General features: G+C 45.4%; 1 long non-coding RNA gene across 1 annotated transcript in view; it reads right to left on the minus strand.

Annotated features, from left to right (window-relative positions):
* LOC120408726 overlaps window positions 1-19,901 on the minus strand; it is a 73,864-nt gene extending 53,963 nt beyond the window's left edge. The window contains exons 1-2 of the long non-coding RNA XR_005600915.1: window positions 19,846-19,901; window positions 15,689-15,750 (exon numbers count right to left, since the gene is read on the minus strand). This is a non-coding gene — a long non-coding RNA (uncharacterized LOC120408726). The remainder of the gene's footprint in view (window positions 1-15,688; window positions 15,751-19,845) is intronic.
* Between the last annotated feature and the right edge of the window lie 1,943 nt (window positions 19,902-21,844).

Here is a 21,844-nt window from a genome sequence, read left to right on the forward strand (position 1 = left end):
TGGCAAGCAGTAACTGAGGGGGAACGCCCAGGGGCACAGGGGGGAGCAGGGGCTGAGGCCAAGGAAGGGGGACCACCAGAGGAGGAAGATGGGCGGTGGAAGCATGTGACCGTGAGAAGCAGGCCAAGGAAAAGGAGAGCCAGTGAGGGGGAAATTGAGCTAAGGAACAGGTTTGAAGGTTTGGAGAATGAGGAAGGGGTACAGCAAGTGGTAACTGACGGTGAGAGGCCAAAGAAAAAGAGGCGAGCGGCCAGTCCCATAGATAAAGGGGAGGAGTCGATGGAAGTAGCACCAAGTTTGGGCCCAGGGAAGATACAGGATGGCTTAAGGGGAACCACAAGGGATGATAGGAATGGAAGGAGCTTGCGACCAGGGGGAACGGGGGATAGGTTAGAGGACCGTGCTGTCCCCAGGCGAAGGCAGGTCTACGTGATTGGGGATTCCATACTGCGAAGGTTGGACAGGCCTGTGACCAGGGCCGATCCGGAGAACAGAAGGGTGTGCTGTCTACCGGGTGCTAAAATACGGGATGTGGACCTGAGGTTGAAAAGGATCCTAAGAGGAGCGGGTAAGAACCCTTTGATCATCCTTCATGTGGGAACGAATGACACGGCTAGATTCTCGCTAGAGAGGATCAAGGGAGACTATGCCAGGTTGGGTAAGACGCTCAAGGAAATTGAGGCTCAGGTGATCTTCAGTGGGATTCTACCTGTCCCTAGGGAAGGGCGCCAAAGGGGTGAGAGGATCGTGATGGTTAATAGTTGGCTGAGGGAGTGGTGTTACAAGGAGGGCTTTGGGATGTATGGGCACTGGGAGGCTTTTGGGGACAGACAACTGTTCTCAAGGGATGGGCTCCACCTAAGTAGGGAAGGAAGTAGACTTCTAGGAGGGAGGCTGGCTCATCTGATTAAAAGAGCTTTAAACTAGACACTGGGGGGAGACGGTCGGGAGAGGTCCTGGTGCTCTCCACGCCAAATTTTCACATTGGGAGTGAGGACAACAAGATAACAGATATAGCCAGAGGGGGGCAGTTAAGTGTAAGGAAGAGTGGGGGGACAGATTCTAGATCTACAAGTCATACTGGAAGTACTGTGCCCCTACCGAGTTGGGTAAAAGAGTGAGAGGAGCCCAACGGGAAAATTAGGATGTTTGTTCACCAATGCGAGAAGCTTAGGTAACAAAATGGAGGAACTGGAGCTCCTGGTCCGGGAATTGAAACCGGATATCGTAGGAATAACAGAAACATGGTGGAACGGTAGCCATGACTGGAGTACAGGTATGGAAGGGTATGTGCTGTTTAGGAAAGACCGATGCAAAGGTAAAGGTGGGGGAGTAGCACTGTATATCAATAATGAGGTAAAATGTAATGAGATAACTAGCGCTGCAATGGACAATACGGAGTCTGTTTGGGCAATGGTCACATTGGGGAAGAAAACTACCAGAGCCTCATCCAGGATAGTGATTGGGGTGTGCTATAGACCGCCGGGATCTAGATTAGATATTGATAGGAGCTCTTTAATGTTTTTAAGGAGGTAAACACTAATAGGAACTGCTTGATCATGGGGGACTTTAACTTCCCGGATATAGATTGGGAAACAAATGCTAGTAATAATAATAGGGCTCAGCTTTTCCTAGACGTGATAGCTAATGAATTCCTTCATCAAGTGGTTGCTGAACCGACGAGGGGATGCCATTTTAGATTTGATTTTGGTGAGTAACGAGGACCTTGTTGAGGACATTGTTGTAGGGGACAACCTTGGCTCGAGTGATCATGAGCTAATTCGTTTCCAAATAAATGGGAGGATAATCAATAGTGCATCTGAGACTAGGGTGTATGATTTCAAAAGGGCTAATTTTACTAAATTAAGGCGACTAGTTAGGGAAGTGGACTGGGCTGACATATTTAGGGATCTAAGGGCAGATGACGCCTGGGGTTACTTCAAGTTGAAGTTGCAGGAGTTGTCAGAGGCATGTATCCCGAGAAGGGGGAAACGGCTCGTAGGTAGCAGTTTTAGACCGAGCTGGATGAGCAAGCGTCTTAGAGGGGTCATTAAGAAAAAGCAGAAAGCGTACCAGGAGTGGAAAATGGGAGGGATCAGCAAGGAAACCTACCTTATTGAGGTCAGAGGGTGCAGGGAAGCTGTGAGAAAGGCAAAGCGACGAGTGGAGATGGATCTAGCGAAGGGGATTAAAACCAATAGCAAACGGTTTTTTAGCCATATAAATAGGAAGAAAACCAAGAAAGAAGAAGTGGGACCTCTTAAAACTTTAAATGGAGTGGAGATTAGGGATAATCTTGGAATGGCACAATATCTGAACGAATATTTTGCCTCTGTCTTTAATGAGGCTAATGAAGGGCTAAGGAATAGTGATAGAGGGACCGATGGGAATGAAGATATGGGGGTAGACATTACGGTAGCTGAGGTAGAAGCCAAACTGGAACAGCTTAACGGAAGTAAATCGGGGGGCCCGGATAATCTTCATCCTAGAATATTAAGGGAATTGGCGAGGGATATTGCTAGCCCGTTAGCGATAATCTTTAATAAATCCCTAAATTCGGGGATTGTACCGACTGACTGGAGATTAGCTAATGTAGTTCCTATATTCAAGAAGGGGAAAAAAAGTGACCCGGGGAATTATAGGCCTGTTAGTCTAACATCTGTAGTATGCAAAGTCATGGAAAAAATCTTAAAAGAGAGAATGGTTCCGGAGCATGAGGCCGATGGCAACTGGGATAGATTACAGCATGGATTTACGAAAGGTAGATCGTGCCAAACCAACTTGATCTCCTTCTTTGAGAGAGTAACAGATTTTTTAGACAAGGGAAATGCGGTGGATCTCATATATCTGGATTTCAGTAAGGCGTTTGATACGGTACCGCATGAAGAATTACTGGTTAAATTGGAAAAGATGGAGATCGAAGTGAAAATCCAGAGGTGGATAAGGAGCTGGTTAAAGGGGAGACTGCAGAGGGTAGTATTGAAGGGGGAACTGTCCGGTTGGAGGGGGGTTACCAGTGGAGTTCCTCAAGGCTCGGTTTTGGGTCCGATTTTATTCAATCTATTTATTGCTGACCTGGGAACCAAGAGTAGGAGTGGGCTGATAAAGTTTGCGGATGACACCAAGTTGGGGGGTATTGTCAATTCGGAAGAGGATCGGGATATTCTCCAGGGAGATTTGGATGACCTTGTAAACTGGAGTATTAGTAACAGGATGAAATTCAATAGTGAGAAGTGTAAGGTTATGCATTTAGGGATGTCTAACAAGAACTTTAGTTATAAGCTGGGGACGCACCAGTTGGAAGTAACGGAGGAGGAGAAGGACCTAGGAGTCCTGGTTGATCGCAAGATGACTATGAGTAGGCAATGTGATGTGGCCGTTAAAAAAGCTAATGCGGTCTTGGGTTGCATTAGGCGAGGTATTTCTAGTAAGGATAAGGAGGTTCTAGTCCCGTTATATAAGGCGCTGGTGAGACCTCATTTGGAGTATTGTGTGCAGTTTTGGTCTCCCATGTTTAAGAAGGATGAATTCAAACTAGAACAGGTACAAAGAAGGGCCACTAGAATGATCCGAGGAATGGAAGGCCTTTCGTATGAAAGGAGACTTGAGGAGCTCGGTTTGTTTTCCTTAACCAAAAGAAGGATGAGAGGAGATATGATTACACTCTTTAAATATATCAGAGGGATAAATACCAGGGAAGGAGAAGAATTATTTCAGCTCAGTGCTAATGTGGACACGAGGACGAACGGATATAAACTGTCAGTCAGGAAATTCAGGCTTGAAATTAGACGAAGGTTTCTAACCATCAGGGGAGTGCAATACTGGAACAGTCTACCGAGGGAAACAGTGGGGGCGAAGGACCTCCACGACTTTAAGATTAAACTAGATAAGTTTATGGAGGGGATGGTATGATAGGATAACGGGCTTAGTCAATAGGTCAATTATGTGCCTGGTATGATGTAACCTTTTCCAGAGGGTTTGGCTGGAGAGTCTTGCCCGCATGCTCGGGGTTCAGCTGACCGCCATATTTGGGGTCGGGAAGGAATTTTCCTCCAGGGAAGATTGGCTATGGCCCTGGAGGTTTTTCGCCTTCCTCCGAAGCATGGGGCAGGGTTCACTTGCTAAGGAGTGGGTGGATCGGCTTATGTGGCCTGCATCTTGCAGGAGGTCAGACTAGATGATCATAATGGTCCCTTCTGATCTTGAATTCTATGATTCTATGATTCTAGTATATATAACCCATTACTGCAATATCTGAGCAGCTCACAATTTTTAGTGTATTTAGCCTTGTAACACCTTTGTGAGGTAGGGAAGTGCTATTATCCCCTTAATAAGTACCAGTATGGTTACAGATGGGATACTGAGGCAGACACTAAGGCTGTCTATGCTGTGATAAAAAAAAAAAAACTGTGGCATGGCCGCGAATGTTCTGAGTCAGCTGACTCAGGATCATGGGAATATAAAATTGCAGTGCTGACATTCAGGCTCAGGCTGGAGCCCAGGCACTGAGACCGTGCAAGGGAGGAGGTGCCAACCTGAGCTCGAACATCTACACTGCTATTCTTAGCCCTGCACACAGAGCCACAGGAGCCCGAGTCAGTGACCCAGACTCGGGCTCAGAATCACGGGTTTATCGCAGTGTAAACATACCCTAAGTCTGTGGTGGAGCGGGGAATTAAACTCTAGTTTCCCAAATCGCACACTAGCTGGACTATCCTTCCTTTCCAGCTAAGCCTCACTGTTGTACTCCTGACGTTAGGTGTTTGGAACTAGCCATCCAGAGTCGTCTACTACACCATCACCAGAAAGATGGACACATTCTTGTGTCCTTAAAGACACCAGAGATCGTACAGCCACCCTGCTCCTTTGTAACAAGGCAGTTATACATACTTGTACAAAATAGGTGTAACACTACACTTGATGTAGTAACATTTCACACCCAGTTTTCACTGATGTGACTACATCTCTGAGCTTTTGCTTCAGTGTTTTGAATTTACCTTGCCATTTTGACAAGAAATTCTGCATTTCTTTGTCTGCTTTATAGGGCCATATCCTGCATTCCTGATGCAGGGAAACTCCATCTGATGGCAGCATCAGGCCTCTGATAAGTGTCCCAAAACTCTAAGATACGATAATATTTTACATGCTTTCATGTTTCTTTCACCAGCTTTCTTACTGGTTTAGGAGTCTGTTCATTTAACAGCATAAGTGTCAGTTTTACTAGTTCTTATACCCTGGACTTCTTACACCCAGTCTCGTCTTATCTTCCTTCCAAATGCTTGGACGGTCTTTTCTCAAAACATGTACATTTTTTGACATGAAGATTAACCACCTTTGTAACTTAACAACACTGTTCCATAGTAGTTATTTTTTGAACAACAATTAATGATAGCCATTTCATAAACTATCACAACAGAAAGACGGATTGGCTGGCAAAGGTTCCCTTCCTGATTGAATTAGGCATAGCCCCAAAGTTCTTATTTGTATTGCAATGGCATTGAGAAGTCTGAACTGAGACCAGAGGCCCTAGTAGGGTGACCAGATGTCCCAATTTTTATAGGGACTGTCCCGATTTTTCAGTCTCTCTTATTACCCCCCCACCCCATCCTGATTTTTCACATTTTCACTCTGTAGGTATGGCACTTGGGGCTAGGGTAACCTGAGGGCGAGTCTTTACCCAAAATTTAAATAGACAATGGTTGGGAGAACCATTTTACAGGTGGGGAATGGAGTCACAGAGACTAAGACTGGTCTACATTATGGTGGGGGGGGGGGAAATCGATCTAAGTATGTCAACTTCAGCTACGTTATTCACGTAGCTGAAGTTGACGTACTTAGATCGACTCACCGTGGTATCTTCACTGCGGTGCGTTGACTGCTGATGCTCCCCCGTTGACTCCGCCTGCGCCTCTCATGCTGGTGGAGTATAGGAGGAGTCGACGGGAGAGCACTTGGCAGTCGATTTATCGTGTCTAGACTAGACGTGATCAATCGACCCCCACTGGATGGATCGCTGCCCGCCAATCTGGCAGGTAGTATAGACATACCCTAAGTGTTGTCCTGAGTCCTTGTGTGACCTTGGAGACATCAGGTTCAACTTCTGGGTCACCCAAGCTCATTCAAAAAATCCATGGGAAAGTTACTTTGGTTTGTAATCCCGATTGGGGCCTCTGGGAACTAGTGTGATAGAAGTATTGAATTTTGTAATTAAGCTTTACCACAGTACAAACATCTATTCAGCTTATTAGCCACATTTCCTTCCAGCAAAGCTTGGAGCTTTTAGTCTTATTCCCTCATGAAGTATGCAGATGCCATACTAGTAAAATCACATGAAACATTTTTCAGGTCAGCTCAGACTATGATCATTTAAATTGCTACAGCAAGATTTCTGGGGGCCGGGGAAGGTGAGAAAATGAGTGAGATTTTTAGTGTCTCATTAAAACACTTTGCAGAGCCCTACAATAAAAAAAAAGTGGAGGTGCTTTAAAAAAGAAATTGATCCCAACAGTGAGTCTCACTCCAATCGAGAAGCTTGGCAGGTTTCAATTGCAAATGGGCAATGGCATAATTTGTATATCTGTTAACCAGTAAACATAATATTTTTGTCTTTCCTTGGTTTGTGCTTTTTTTTTGTGCTCAGTCTAACAGCAGAAAACTGGACCCTTTCGATTTTTCACATTACAACAGTTTGCTGTTTCTTAGAAATTCTTTTATCAGGGGGAACACCTACACAGGATAAAGCATGAATTGCAGAGATGCTATCAGAAGAGCATTCTTCACACTCTGTACTGAATAATAGTGACTGCTTGGAGCAAAGTGGGAAAAGAACATTTCATTCTTTTATTTTCTTTAGATTTTTTTTTTTAAACCACAGGCTTAATTCAGAGACCATAAGAAGAAAATAGAGGAAGAAATTGATTTCTTCCTTGTTAATGCAGTTCAGATGATCAGCATAATCACACATCTACAAGTTGACATAATATAAATCAGTTTAGAAAGGATTTGCCTCGAGAGTGCTTGATGCAAGAGTCCACTGCAGCTTTTCCTAAAAACCCCTTATGGTTTGCAAAGAAAGCGAATATACATCAGTAGTGAAAGGCACATATCAGCAGGTAAGTATGCCCAGTGGTCTGTGATGGAATGTTAGATGGGGTGGGATACGAGTTACTACAGAGAATTCTTTCCTGGGTGCTGGCGGGTGAGTCTTGCCCACATGCTCAGGGTTTAGCTGATCGCCATATCTGGGGTCGGGAAGGAATTTTCCTCCAGGGCAGATTGGCAGAGGCCCTGGAGGTTTTTCGCCTTCCTCTGCAGCATGGGGCACGGGTCACTTGCTGGAGGATTCTCTGCAGCTTGAGGTCTTCAAACCACGATTTGAGGACTTAAGTAACTCAGACATAGGTTAGGGGTTTGTTACAGGAGTGGGTGGGTGAGATTCTGTGGCCTGCATTGTGCAGGAGGTCAGACTAGATGATCATAATGGTCCCTTCTGACCTTAAAGTCTATGAGTCTATATCAAGACTCCATAGAATAAAACCTAGCTCTGATACAGTGCTTTTCACAGTAGATCTCCAAGAACTTTACATAGGAAATCAGTAACATTCTACCAATTTCACAGCAGGGGGAACTAATGTACAGGGAGGGGAAGCAACTTGCCCAAGATCTCCCAACATGTCAATGGCAGATCTGGGAATAGTACACACCGCCTCTCCCTAAGCCCTCTGTAGATCATATTATTATTATTATAGCATTACTACCAAGAGGCCCTAATCAAGATTGCAGCCCCACTATGCAAAACATCTCCCTGCTCTCGAGATCTTACCATATAAACAGAGAAGACAGGGAAAACAGATGAAGTGACTTGCCCAAGGTCACATGGCACATCAGTGGTGACACAAGGACCCAGGTCTTTAGGTTTCCAGGCCAGTGCCCTACCCGTTAGATCGCACAGTGTCAGTAATCTCAACGTGACAAAAGCATGGATGATCCTAGCAGGGTCCACAGCCAAGAGAGCAACTCACCATACCTGTCAAATACAGATGGAAAGAAGTGGCCTTGGCTAGAGTCAAAGGCAGTCGAGTATCCATTAACTCCCTGCTTGTCCACCTGAATGAGAAACAATGGGCCACTCACTCCAGGGGTCAGGTATAAGCTTTGCCTTTTCCTTCAGTTCCCTGGCCTGCCAACATTGCCTTATCCTGCCTGAGCATAGGTTATCTAACCCCAGCTCCAAACACTGGGCACGGTACTCAGTACGGTACAGCTCAGTCAGAGAAGAGGGAGAGGCAGAACTGGGCATCACTAGCATACAGAAAGAACAGTGACCCAGTCCACTGCACGGATCTTCTGCCTCCACAAAACCTTAGCTGTGCACTTGACATATAAGGAATAAAGGTCATAATTGGCCTAATAACAGAAGTGGTCGGTTTCTTTACAGTCATACAGAAAGTTGAAACAGGTACAATTCTACACTCAAGAGATTGAGACTTGGATGTCCTCATCTGAGTCACTCACAATAAATATATTCAAACCCATCTATTTAGTTTTACCCTGTTATTGCACAGAATCAGAAGTGATCCAGCCTCATGAAAGATGCATTAAAATAACCATGGCCAACTTTATATAGACAATGCATGTCAATGTGACCCATACAAAAAAAATTTCAAAGAGAGAGAAGTCACTACAGAAAAATATATGCATGATGTTGGCTTGCAGTGACAGACGTCATGTTTCTCTGCATGTTGCAAAGGGCAAATCCTCCAGTGCGGCCATGTAAAATGGGAGAGCTACCCTAGAAAGAAAAATATTTGCAGCAAGTCACGTTTTACTATATCAACAGGTGTGAAAGAAACAAACAAACCAGGAACAATTAATTTACAAAGATTATTTATTTTGTAGCAGACAAATGGCGGTAGATCCCAAGCACAGGCCGTGAGAGACTGTAACTCCCACCCCCCAAAACAAATCACCTTTGAATACATGGCCATGCAGCCAGCCCCTTTTTCACTGAAACACAGATGCTAAGAGAAACTGTTAGTCAATGGTCAAGTTTCAGAATTGCCACCAGCTCAGCAGTACTTCAGGCATCTATAAAAGATAACCATATTGTGCACATAAGCTGAACACAGGTTCTCTGCAAAGGTCTAATTAATTTTCACCAAAGATGGGCAGAAAATACCTTCTCATTAATATAATGGCACATTTTAAAGGGGTATGGATAGGTCCAGTTAATTTCTACTTCTCCAATAAAAGTATTTCTTTTGGGTACAAAATTAGGCCCTGCTCTCCAAGGCCTATCGACTTATGTTTAAAGGACTGCAAGGGTCTATGGCAGTGGAGGTCCACAGAATAGAAGGAGACAATAAGTGAGTGGCAGGTGTTGGAGAGAGGGGGAGGAAAAAAACCCAACCACCTAGGATCTAATCTGAAGCTTGCTACGTCAAAGGGTGCCGTCTTATTGACTTCATTGGACTTTGGATCAGGTCCTTAGAACTAGCTTCGCTACAGAGACCCCACATGAGCGGGATCGCATAGTGTCAGGCGTTAGGCAAACACAGTAAGAGGCAGCCCCTGCTCCCAAAGAGCTTACAATCTAAACCAACTAGACAGAAGACAGGGCAGGAAATAGGCACAGAGGGAAAAAAACGGTTACTCACCTCTTGTAACTGTTCTTCGAGATGTGTTGCACACGTCCATTCTAATTAGCTGCGTGCGCGCCGCATGCGCAGTCGTCAGAAAGTTTTTCCCCTCGCAGTGCCCACCAGCCGTCTATGGGGGGCGGTCTGGAGACAGAAGTGCCCGCAACAGCCTCATCTGGGGAGGACGACAAGGAGGCTGACAAGGGAATAGGGTCCTCCTGCTCATCAGGAACCTCCTGTCCTGTCTTGCTGGCTGGACCAGACAGACCAGGGTCCTGCTCAGTAACTGGAGTTGGAGTTGGTTCTGTGGGGGGGGGGGCACAGTGCCTCCTCAGCACCCCTAGGGGTGGGGCAACTGGTGGAAGCCTCCGGCAACTGCAGGTCAGAGCTGGCTGATCGGGAGCCTTTAGACTGGGCGCCCTGTGCTTGGTGGTTCGCCCACGGGGTCAAAAATGGCCACTGCGCTGTTCCCTGCCACTGCACAGGCCACGGCCCTGCCACCACCTCAGAGCATCCATGGCCCAACCGGTGCCGACCCTGCTTTGAGTATCTAGATCCTGCCTCCGAGTCCAAAGACTGGGATCGGTACCGCGAAGGCCAGGGTGGTGCCAGGTGGAGCTGATCTAGTGAGCGGCACTACACTGGGGAGCGGTGTCTTGACACCAGAAAATGGTGCTGAGAGGCTGGAGTGAGGTGCCATGATCTGGACCTGCACGGGGTCACTGAGCAGCACTGGGACCGGTGCCAGGAATGGGACCTGCTGTGTGACAGGGACTGATGCGTGGATCGGCGTCGGAAGCGGGAATGCTGGCACAGCTTGGACCGGTGCCGCGGGTCTATCAGCGGTGCTGAGGGCCAGAGCATCGCCAGTTTGCCTTGAGATGGTGCCACTCAAGGGCACAAAGGGTGGGTGACCTCAGCGTTGTCATGGTGATGAGGTCGCTCGTGGCCTCAAAGGTGTCTGGGGTCGATGGCAGTTCCACCTCCTCGATGACATTAAAAAGGTTGTAGAGCAATTTTTAAACTAGGAGATGGGGGAAAGCCGACTGCTGCAGAGGAGCATGTGGATCGGGGACAGTCTGATGATAGAGAATCTCCAGGTTATAGTCAGGAGCAGAGGAATGAGAAGTATAATGTAAGGGCCGGATCAGATGATAAACAGTCACATAAAAAAGAATCTGGCACATCAGAAAAAGGCAGGCTAATAAACAGGGACAAGTTTTTAAAGTGCTTGTACACAAATGCCAGAAGTCTAAATAATAAGATGGGTGAACTAGAGAGCCTTGTGATAAAGGAGGATATAGATATAATAGGCATCACAGAAACCTGGTGGACTGAGAGCAATCAATGGGACACAATCATTCCGGGGTACAAAATATATCGGAAGGACAGAACAGGCCGTGCAGGGGGAGGAGTGGCACTATATGTTAAAGAAAGTGTAGATTCAAATGAAGTAAAAATCTTAAGCGAATCCACAGGTTCCATAGAGTCTCTATGGATAGAAATTTCATGCCCTAGTAAAAATATAACAGTAGGGATCTATCATGAACCACCAGACCAGAACAGTAATAGTGATGATGAAATGCTAAGGGAAATTAGAGAGGCTATCAAAATTAAGAACCCAATAATAGTGGGGGATTTCAATTATCCCCATATTGACTGGGAACATTTCACTTCAGGACGAAATGCAGAAATAAAATTTCTCGATACTTTAAATGACTGCTTCATGGAGCAGCTGGTACGGGAACCCACAAGGAGAGAGGCGACTCGAGATTTAATCCTGAGTGGAGCGCAGGAGCTGGTCCAAGGGGTAACTATAGCAGGACCGATTGGAAATAGTGACCATAATACAATAGCATTCAACATCCCTGTGGCGGGAAGAACATCTCAACTGTCCAACACTGTGGCCTTTAATTTCAAAAGGGGGAACTATACAAAAATGAGGGGGTTAGTTAGACAAAAGTTAAAAGGTACAGTGACTAAAGTGAAATCCCTGCAAGTTGCGTGGGCCCTTTTTAAAGACAACATAATAGAGGCCCAACTTCAATGTATACCCCAAATTAAGAAAAACAGTAAAAGAACTAAAAAAGAGCCACCGTGGCTTAACAACCATGTAAAAGAAGCAGTGAGAGATAAAAAGACTTCCTTTAAAAAGTGGAAGTCAAATCCTAGTGAGGCAAATAGAAAGGAGCACAAACACTGCCAACTTAAGTGCAAGAGTGTAATAAGAAAAGCCAAAGAGGAGTTTGAAGAACGGCTAGCCAAAAACTCCAAAGGTAATAACAAAATGTTTTTTTAGTACATCAGAAGCAGGAAGCCTGCTAAACAACCAGTGGGGCCCCTTGACGATGAAAATACAAAAGGAGCGCTTAAAGATGATAAAGTCATTGCGGAGAAACTAAATGGATTCTTTGCTTCAGTCTTCACGGCTGAGGATGTTAGGGAGATTCCCAAACCTGAGCTGGCTTTTGTAGGTGACAAATCTGAGGAACTGTCACAGATTGAAGTATCACTAGAGGAGGTTTTGGAATTAATTGATAAACTCAACATTAGCAAGTCACCGGGACCAGATGGCATTCACCCAAGAGTTCTGAAAGAACTCAAATGTGAAGTTGCGGAACTATTAACTAAGGTTTGTAACCTGTCCTTTAAATCGGCTTCGGTACCCAATGACTGGAAGTTAGCTAATGTAACGTCAATATTTAAAAAGGGCTCTAGGGGTGATCCTGGCAATTACAGACCAGTAAGTCTAACGTCGGTACCGGGCAAATTAGTTGAAACAATAGTAAAGAATAAAATTGTCAGACACATAGAAAAACATAAACTCTTGAGCAATAGTCAACATGGTTTCTGTAAAGGGAAATCGTGTATTACTAATCTATTAGAGTTCTTTGAAGGGGTCAACAAACATGTGGACAAGGGGGATCCGGTGGACATAGTGTACTTAGATTTCCAGAAAGCCTTTGACAAGGTCCCTCACCAAAGGCTCTTACGTAAATTAAGCTGTCATGGGATAAAAGGAAAGGTCCTTTCATGGATTGAGCACTGGTTAAAGGACAGGGAACAAAGGGTAGGAATTAATGGTAAATTCTCAGAATGGAGAGGGGTAACTAGTGGTGTTCCCCAAGGGTCAGTCCTAGGACCAATCCTATTCAATTTATTCATAAATGATCTGGAGAAAGGGGTAAACAGTGAGGTGGCAAAGTTTGCAGATGATACTAAATTGCTCAAGATAGTTAAGACCAAAGCAGATTGTGAAGAACTTCAAAAAGATCTCACAAAACTAAGTGATTGGGAACCAAATGGCAAATGAAATTTAATGTGGATAAATGTAAAGTAATGCACATTGGAAAAAATAACCCCAACTATACATACAACATGATGGGGGCTAATTTAGCTACAACGAGTCAGGAAAAAGATCTTGGAGTTATCGTGGATAGTTCTCTGAAGATGTCCACACAGTGTGCAGAGGCGGTCAAAAAAGCAAACAGGATATTAGGAATCATTAAAAAGGGGATAGAGAATAAGACTGAGAATATATTATTGCCCTTATATAAATCCATGGTACGCCCACATCTCGAATACTGTGTACAGATGTGGTCTCCTCACCTCAAAAAAGATATTCTAGCACTAGAAAAGGTTCAGAAAAGAGCAACTAAAATGATTAGGGGTTTAGAGAGGGTCCCATACAAGGAAAGATTAAAGAGGCTAGGACTCTTCAGTTTGGAAAAGAGAAGACTAAGGGGGGACATGATAGAGGTATATAAAATCATGAGTGATGTTGAGAAAGTGGATAAGGAAAAGTTATTTACTTATTCCCATAATACAATAACTAGGGGTCACCAAATGAAATTAATAGGCAGCAGGTTTAAAACAAATAAAAGGAAGTTCTTCTTCACGCAGCGCACAGTCAACTTGTGGAAGTCCTTACCTGAGGAGGTTGTGAAGGCTAGGACTATAACAATGTTTAAAAGGGGACTGGACAAATTCATGGTGGCTAAGTCCATAAATGGCTATTAGCCAGGATGGGTAAGAATGGTGTCCCTAGCCTCTGTTCGTCAGAGGATGGAGATGGATGGCAGGAGAGAGATCACTTGATCATTGCCTGTTAGGTTCACTCCCTCGGGGGCACCTGGCATTGGCCACTGTCGGTAGACAGATACTGGGCTGGATGGACCTTTGGTCTGACCCGGTACAGCCTTTCTTATGTTCTTATGTTCTTATGACCTGGGCCAGGGAGTCCAATGGCACTGGACTTGACAGTCCCCCTTGCGGGGACTAAGCTGATGGTGCCATCACCGCAGACTTCAGCACTGGATGCTCCTCACAGGGATGTGCCCCCATTGGCTGGCTTCTTGGTTCCAGTGCCACTTCTGTGCTGGCAAGTGGGAGCGGTGCCGAGTCGATCCCACCAGTTCCGCGGCCGGGGAGCGGCGGTGCTGTGGGTGTCTGCCAGAGTCCTTCTGTAGTGCCCCTTCCACCACTGTCACTGGGGCACTATGCACCGATGAACTCGGCACCGGGTCTAGCTGCATCAGCAGAAGCTGAGGTCTGAATGCTGCCTCCATAAGGAGCTGCTTGAGGTGAAACTCTGGCTCCTTTTTGGTTCTGGGGCGAAACCCCTTACAAATCCTGCGCCGATCGGCTTGGTGAGCATCCCCAGACACTTCAGACAAGCCTCGTGGGGGTCGCCCGTTGGCCTGGACTTGCTGCAGGACTTGCAGGCTTGAAGCCCTGGGATTTGGGCATGAAAGCCCTCCCAAGAGGAAAGGGGACGGGATGGAGGGTAAACCCCCCAGCCCATCTGCTAACTACTAACAAATGAAAACTAACTAATACGTATAGAGAACAAACGAAGAAAGCTAGGGGAATGTGATAGAACTTGCTAAGCAAGATGCCACAGTTCCAACGATCATCACTGGCGATAAGAAGGAAGTGAGAAGGTGCCGGGTCAGCAGAATCATATAATTGAGCACCATGAAGGCACCACTCAAGGGGGCTCCACAGCCGACCTGACAGGTGCTGCTAGGGGAAAAAAACTTTCCAACGACTGTGCACGTGGCGCGCACACACACCTAATTGGAACTGATATAAGCAATCACTCGAAGAAGCAGCAAAGTGACTTGCCCAAGGTCAAACAGTAGGTCTGTGACAGAGCCAGGAATATTACCCAGACTTTCCAATTCCCAGACCACTATCTTGTCCGCTAGACCATGCTTCCAAAGCAGATGTTCCAAGAGGTTGGGGGTGAGAGTGGAAGAGAGGGTGAAGGGATGTGAAAGTGTGACAAATATTCAAATCAAAATTCAATTTTAAATTCAGATAGACCTTTTCATAGGCAGCTCTTACCCTCCCCTCCAGAGTCGGTGCAAGGATGTTTCGCGCCCTGGGTGAAACTCCCACCTTGCGCCCCCCCCCCAGCCCTGCGGCAGCTCCCCACCCCCCCTCCGCCCTGAAGCACCCCCCCCCATAACATCTCCCCCCCTGCCCTGAGGCGCCCCCCCCCGCTGCAGCTCCTCCCACCCCGGGGTGCCGTGCAGCACCTTCCCACCCCAGCTCACCTCTGCTCCGCCTCCTCCCCGAGCATGCTGCCCCCACTCTAATTCTCCTCCCAGGCTTGCAGCGCCAAACAGCTGATTGGCACTGCAAGCCTGGGAGGCGGGAGAAGTGGAGCAGCGACCACGTGCTCAGGGAGGAATGCTGTAAAAAAAAAAATTGGGGGCACCGCATTTTGGCGCCTCCAAATCTTGGCACCCTAGGCAACCTCCTAGTTCGCCTTAATGGTAGCACTGGCCCTGCTCCCCTCTCCACTTCCACGATTTCATCTATGCAACATACTGCACTCATTTTCTGTTCTCATTCAAATTCACTTGCACTTAGGACAGGTTTTTAAGTAAGTTTACTACTGAAGATGATAAACTTCCATTTGATGTATGTTAGTTAAATGTGTGTAACAGAGAGGGTAAAAGCAACTTTCACACTGAAAAGTCATCTTATTTGGCTAAGGAAAGAAAGTTGATGCTATTTTTGTGGTATAGCATTTCCTTTACCTGGTAGATCCACCATTATGTCTGTCTCTTCCATTAGCTTCAGTGTATTCCAGGATTGTGGACTACAAAGAGTTATGCAAACGTGAATGGTCCAAGAATTCCTAACTTGTATTACATTTGTGCAAGAAATTAATGCTATTTACATTAGCTAATACAGTTAATAAAGGCTAGAGACTCTTCTCTTTCAAGACATGTACTTCTAGCAGTGTCAGTTCAAGAAAGGTATCCTACTGGTACAGTGTTTTCCATTTTCAGAAGCATCTGGTAGTTGCCACTACCCAGAGACTAAGTGACCAAATGGACCATTGGTCTGCTGATGCAATAAGGTCTGAAGTCAGATAAATGCAGGAGGGGCAAAGCACACATTTTCTGGGGATGATGCCAACTCAGTATTACTTGTTTGGCACAACCTTGAGGTTTTGCTTTCTGACATAAGGATTTTTAAAAAACCCTGGAATCCAGTGAATAATTATATTAAAATAAATGGGTAATCATTGGTATTTTATACACAATCTAGAACAATTTCAGATACATTCATTTGTTACATACATATCATTTCCCATTTTCCCCACCCCACTTTCTCTGTGTGTGTGTGACAGAGTCACAAACAATAGAGACCCTTTACACTTGAGATAAGACCCAACAAAATGTTTGCTTGACGTATAAGCATAGTACTGGATTATTGAGCTGCTAGGACATTTTCATTGCACTGCCACCTTAGAAAAGCAATGCTGAGTGCAGGGCAAATCTCCTCCTCCTGATGGATCATGTTCAGAGCTCTATAGCCTGAAGACAAAACTAGCTCAGTAAACCAAATGCACTGATGCTTTCCAGAAGGAAAAGCGTAGTAGACTAAATAAGAATCAGGCAAAATGAAACAAACACCAGGAGTCAGTCAAAGCCATTAAAATACTTTCCACGTTTTCCCCAGAAAACCATCAATTGATCCCTTCAAGCTAGCCTAGAACATGACCCTCAGTGAACAATTCAGTAAATCTTGGCCAAGGTTCAAGTTTATTATTATTAATTTGTATTGTACATAGGGACCCCACTTATACACAGAAAAATATGATCATTGCAAGCGTTTTTAGGGCAAACAAAAAGACACACAGGTTGTCACTACTTCCTGGTGGCCAAGGTGATCCATTTACTCCATAACATGGCAGCAGAGGGGAGGACAGGAAGCCACAGAAGGAATAGTTCTTAAGAGCAGTGCCTCTGTTTTTATTTCACCACCCCAGACACCCTTTTACTTTCAGACCCATTCCCCATAACAGTTTTGTATAGGGAAAGTCTTTAAAGGGAGGGAAGCCTCAGCCTGTACCGAAACTTCATACCTCCTTTTCCAAGGCATTACTTCTCCTCACATAGTATCTTTAAAGAGTTCCCCTCTCTATAGCAGTTTACTCCAGCATACCTTCAGCAGCATACATGCTCTTTTGAGGTTGCCACTGGAACTGTTTAATGTAGATTCATTCTCATACGTAGTAGGTTTTATGAATAGACACTTGGAGCCAGCTGGACTGAAGCCTAGTTCTAATCCATGGGGTACTCAAACTCCCTACAGCTGCTTCTTGTTAGGTTTATTGGATTTTCCCTGCCTTTTCCCCTCCAGTAGAAGTGTATTCACGTGTGAGTAAAACAGATAGATAGTGGTGGGAGCACAAGGTCATAGTGAGACACAAATAAGTGTGATAATAAAGAGCGATCACAGCACACCATCTGCCTAGCAAAATATGTAATGAAACCCAAAGACAGACAAGCTGTGTGGGCTTTCAAACAACGCCAGCTTTATACGCATGCAGTTGTACTGTTCCAGGGGTCTTGCACCAAATGCACATATCCCTCGTGCCAGCCACATACATCCCTGATTCACTGTGACCCAGATCCACAAAGGGACTTGGGCACTGCAAAACTGAGCATTGTGTGCAACTTTTAGGCACCATGAAAAAAAAAATCACAGGAATCACTTTGCTCTACAAAGCAAGTTAACAGTGTAGGGTCCCTATACAATGAATGGAGAGAAATTGGCACCTTAGACCGTGATCCACAAAAGCCAGCCCACTAGGTGAGAGCCGCCTAAGCCAAACAAAAAGCAACCTAACCATTTCACTGAGGGACAAAGAAGAGCACCTCACCCATTCTGCAACCTCTAGAATCCATCCAGAGACTATTGGGAAGAATCGTTGAGCCAGATCCCTCAGCTGGTGTAAATAGGTGTCATTCCTTTGAAGTTAGTGGGGATACACTAAAGAATTTGGCCCCATTATATATAAAGCTGCAATATAAGGAAACAATCACACACCATATCCATGATCTAGTACTTTGTTGGATCTACAATTGCACTGAGATGTGGCCCTCACACTCACATAAGAGGGAAAGGAAATCAAACACAGCATAAGAGATAAAACACCTCCAGAACGTCTCCAGAATTGAGACTCTGGGAAGCCAGATGCAACTAGATGGCTAAACCTAGAGTATACACCCCTAGTGACATGAAATAATCAACCCATCTATATTGCCTGTCAAGTAGTAAGTACTATAAGTAGTGACAGTAACTAGAGCTTTTACAGTGAGCCAAATCCCATGTATTTTTCTCCTCTCTTGTCTCCGACAAGATTTTCCATGGGTGGTTCTTATTTCTGCATTTATGTTTAGCATTTTAAAAGGTCTGATCCAGGGATGTGCGGAGTACTTGCAGCTCCCACCAATTGCCATGGGAGCTGCAGCTGCTTGGAACATCAAGACCACATATTAAAAAGGAGCAAGGTGCTATTGAAGTCTTTTCAGTGAGTATGATGATCAGGCTAGTATTTCTGAATGCAGGGAATCAGGGAGGCAGATATTGCTCCCTTATTCTCAAGGTACCATAGCCCTAAATGCAAGTTAGGCCAGTCGAAGTGAACTGATATAGCGGAGGAGATATCTAACCATCCCTTCCCTCCTTCCTTTCCAGAACATGCTCCCCGTAACACAGGAGCTGGCATAAGAGCCTCTGATTTTACCCCAGTGGAATATTCCCTTCTACCAGGAGGGTACACAAATTATAGCCAATCTACTGTATATTAGATAGGACTATATGAAACCTGACTTTCAATTTACAACAATAATAATGGACACCCCTCCAATGCCATGGCACTATTTTGGTACAAGTTTAAATTCACACTGTGAAATAGTAGCATATGATCTATTCAAATAGATGTCCCCAGCAATATACATTACCTATGGAAAATCAACCATAATCACAGGATCCCTGAAACAAACCCCTTATTGTAACTCCTGTAAAACACCTCTAACAGAGGTCACACATTGAGGAGTAGACACGTTACCCAGAGCATGTTGCTTACTTAAAGCTTGGTTGCACATTCATCTATTGTTTTCAAGCCAATAACACATGCTCCTGCAACATGTCAGGCTAACCATAGCCATGAAACCATGCATAAGTTCAAGTTTAGGTTATCTAGATCTCTTACGCCCAAGGTGAATGGAGATAATAATGTTTCCAGAAAGACTCCAGTGATCTTTTAATGAGGATTGTCCTGTTATGTAGAATAATTAGATCACAGTCCTTAGGAAAAGTCATATTTGCATAAAAGTCTGATTAAAACCAGTAAATCTCCTCTAAATGCTAAATCTGATATTTCTAAGTGCAGTACAGTTTTGTGTTTTACATTGGTGACCTCCATAATTAGCTCATCTGCCTTTCAGCCCTCCTGATTTTAGTTAGGAGACATTCATTCCAGGAAGTTAATACTGCATAGAGCGTGTCTTCTTATAGAGGTGCCTGTAGGGAAACAGCCTGGAGGAGGAAACCTACAAGAATCAACGCACAGAGTTCCCCCTGAAATCATATCTTCCCTCAGCCTTCGTTTGGTTAGGCTAAACACGACATAGCCTATATAGACTACCTGGTTTAAAGAGCCTGTGACAGTGCTCTGTATTTTTTTCTGGCTAGTTTAAAGCCAACCATATCCTGGACACAACTCCCCACAAAACAGCACCTTCTTCTAGTGCCAGTCCTAGGACCCAGGGCTTGGGAGCTCCCCATAAGCAGTGCCCTGCCAGTACCAACTGGGTGCTCACAGAATGAATCTTTACCCACTATCTTTGTGTGCTGAGCACAGGGTTAATTGGGAAGCCCGGTGTGGCCATCGTACCTGTTTGTATCAGTGTTTAACCAGATGGATCAAGTGCTTCAGTCTAGCAGAGAGCTCGGTTATCCTTGTTGTCAGGGCCAACTCAACTGCTCAGAATATTATAGAGCAGTGTTACTGTGACATCAGAGTTAACTCTACCAGAGACCGAGATTCGAAGGCCCAAGAGTACTGTTATGACCATCTCCTCTAACCATCTGCCTAGCATGTGTGATAGGATTTCACCCAGTTAATTTGCATGCTGCTATTACATGGGCTGGAGTGAGAGGAACTGCACATGTGTCAAGCGTTCTCATTGGTAGATGACTGCATCGTCTGTATACAGACTAACAGTGCCCCAAATCAGCTCCAGGTCCCTGGGTGTGTAGCTATAGGTTAGAGCTGGGCAAAACTGATTTTTTGGGTCACTGGTAGTTCTGGAAAATTAAAAAAAATCAGATATATTGGTTTGAGTCAAGCCAAAAATGTCAGTGGCTCAACAAATTCTGTTTTCAGTCAAAATCATTGGTAGCAAGAGAGAAAACGATTCTGTAGCATGGTGGTTAGGGGCACTCGCTTAGGAGGAGGGAGACTCAAATACCTGCCCCATATTTGACAGGAGGGAGATCTGAAGCACAGATTTGCCACATTCCACATGAGTGCTCTAAGCAATAAGCTAACAGTTATAAGGGGACCCTAGCCACCACTCCTCTTCCTTTGGCCATTTGGTGAATGGTGCCAATTTGTGTCAAGTTCATGAATAGTTTCTAGAAAACTAAAATGATAGTTTTTGACAAACTATTCATGCAGATCTTCAGAGCTGCAATCCAGACCTCTGCCACTTGAGCTGATGTAGCAGCTGGTAGCACTTGAATTAGCCTGTTATCCTCTTTGTCAGTGGTTTCCAAACTTGTTTTGCCACTTGTGCAGGGAAAGCCCCTGGCGGGCCGGGCCGGTTTGTGTACCTGCCTTGTCCGCAGGTCTGGCCAATTGCAGCTCCCACTGGCCACGGTTCGCCGCTCGAGGCCAATGGGAGCTGTGGGAAGCAGCAGCCAGTACGTCCCTCGGCCTGAGCCACTTCCAGCAGCTCCTATTGGCCCAGAGCAGCGAACTGCGGCCAGTGGGAGCCACGATTGGCCGAACCTGCGGACGCAACAGGTAAACAAACTGGCCCGGCCTGCCAGGGGCTTTCCCTGCACAAGCGGTGGAACAAGTTTGGGAACCACTGCTCTATGTGGACCAGCTACTAGAGTGGGGGGAAATAGACACACACATTGTCAGTGGGTTTTGTAGATATTTTCTGACAGCAGAGGAATGTAGAGAGTCAGGACTCCTGGGTTCAATTCCAGGTTCTTTATGGCATTGTGTAGACCCTTCTTCAGCCTCCACAGCCTATCTGGAGCTAGTTGTCCGCACTGTGTTGCTAGAGAAATGATGCCTCTGAGACTCTCTACCTCTATGGGAGGAGTCTTTACACTCAGTGGGTCTGAGGAAAGGGAGACAGAACAGAGATGCATCCTACCTCTCACCCCATGCACAGGTATCGGGGGTAACCGTGTTAGTCTGTATCCACAAAAACAACAAGGAGCCCAGTGGCACCTTAAAGATGCCCAAATAAATCTGTTAGTCTTTAAGGTGCCACTGGGCTCCTTGTTGTTCCCATGCTCAGGGGAATTCATGTGAATGAGCTCTTCTGTACGAGCATCACAGAGAGGAAACTGTCAGGCTCATGTTATTTATGGGCTATTTATTATATGGAACCCGTGTCTGAACTCTTCTAGGTATTTTCGTTGGTTAGTTTAAAAGCCAGACAACTACATCCCAGACACAGCTTCCAAAGAGGATCCACTACTATGGTCTGATGAGCCAATACTCCCTTTTCAGTTGAGCAACTGGAAGGGAATCATACTTACGTTCGCCTGAGAATAGTGTTCTGTGCAAAATTTTCTCACTTGGGTACTTCAGGGCAACTTTGGTAGCACTGGTAAAAGATAGAGACGGAGGGCTTTGATAGAGACTTTGA

The sequence above is a fragment of the Mauremys reevesii genome, linkage group 6, assembly GCF_016161935.1.
Source record: "Mauremys reevesii isolate NIE-2019 linkage group 6, ASM1616193v1, whole genome shotgun sequence".
Classification (NCBI taxonomy): Eukaryota; Metazoa; Chordata; order Testudines; family Geoemydidae; genus Mauremys; species Mauremys reevesii.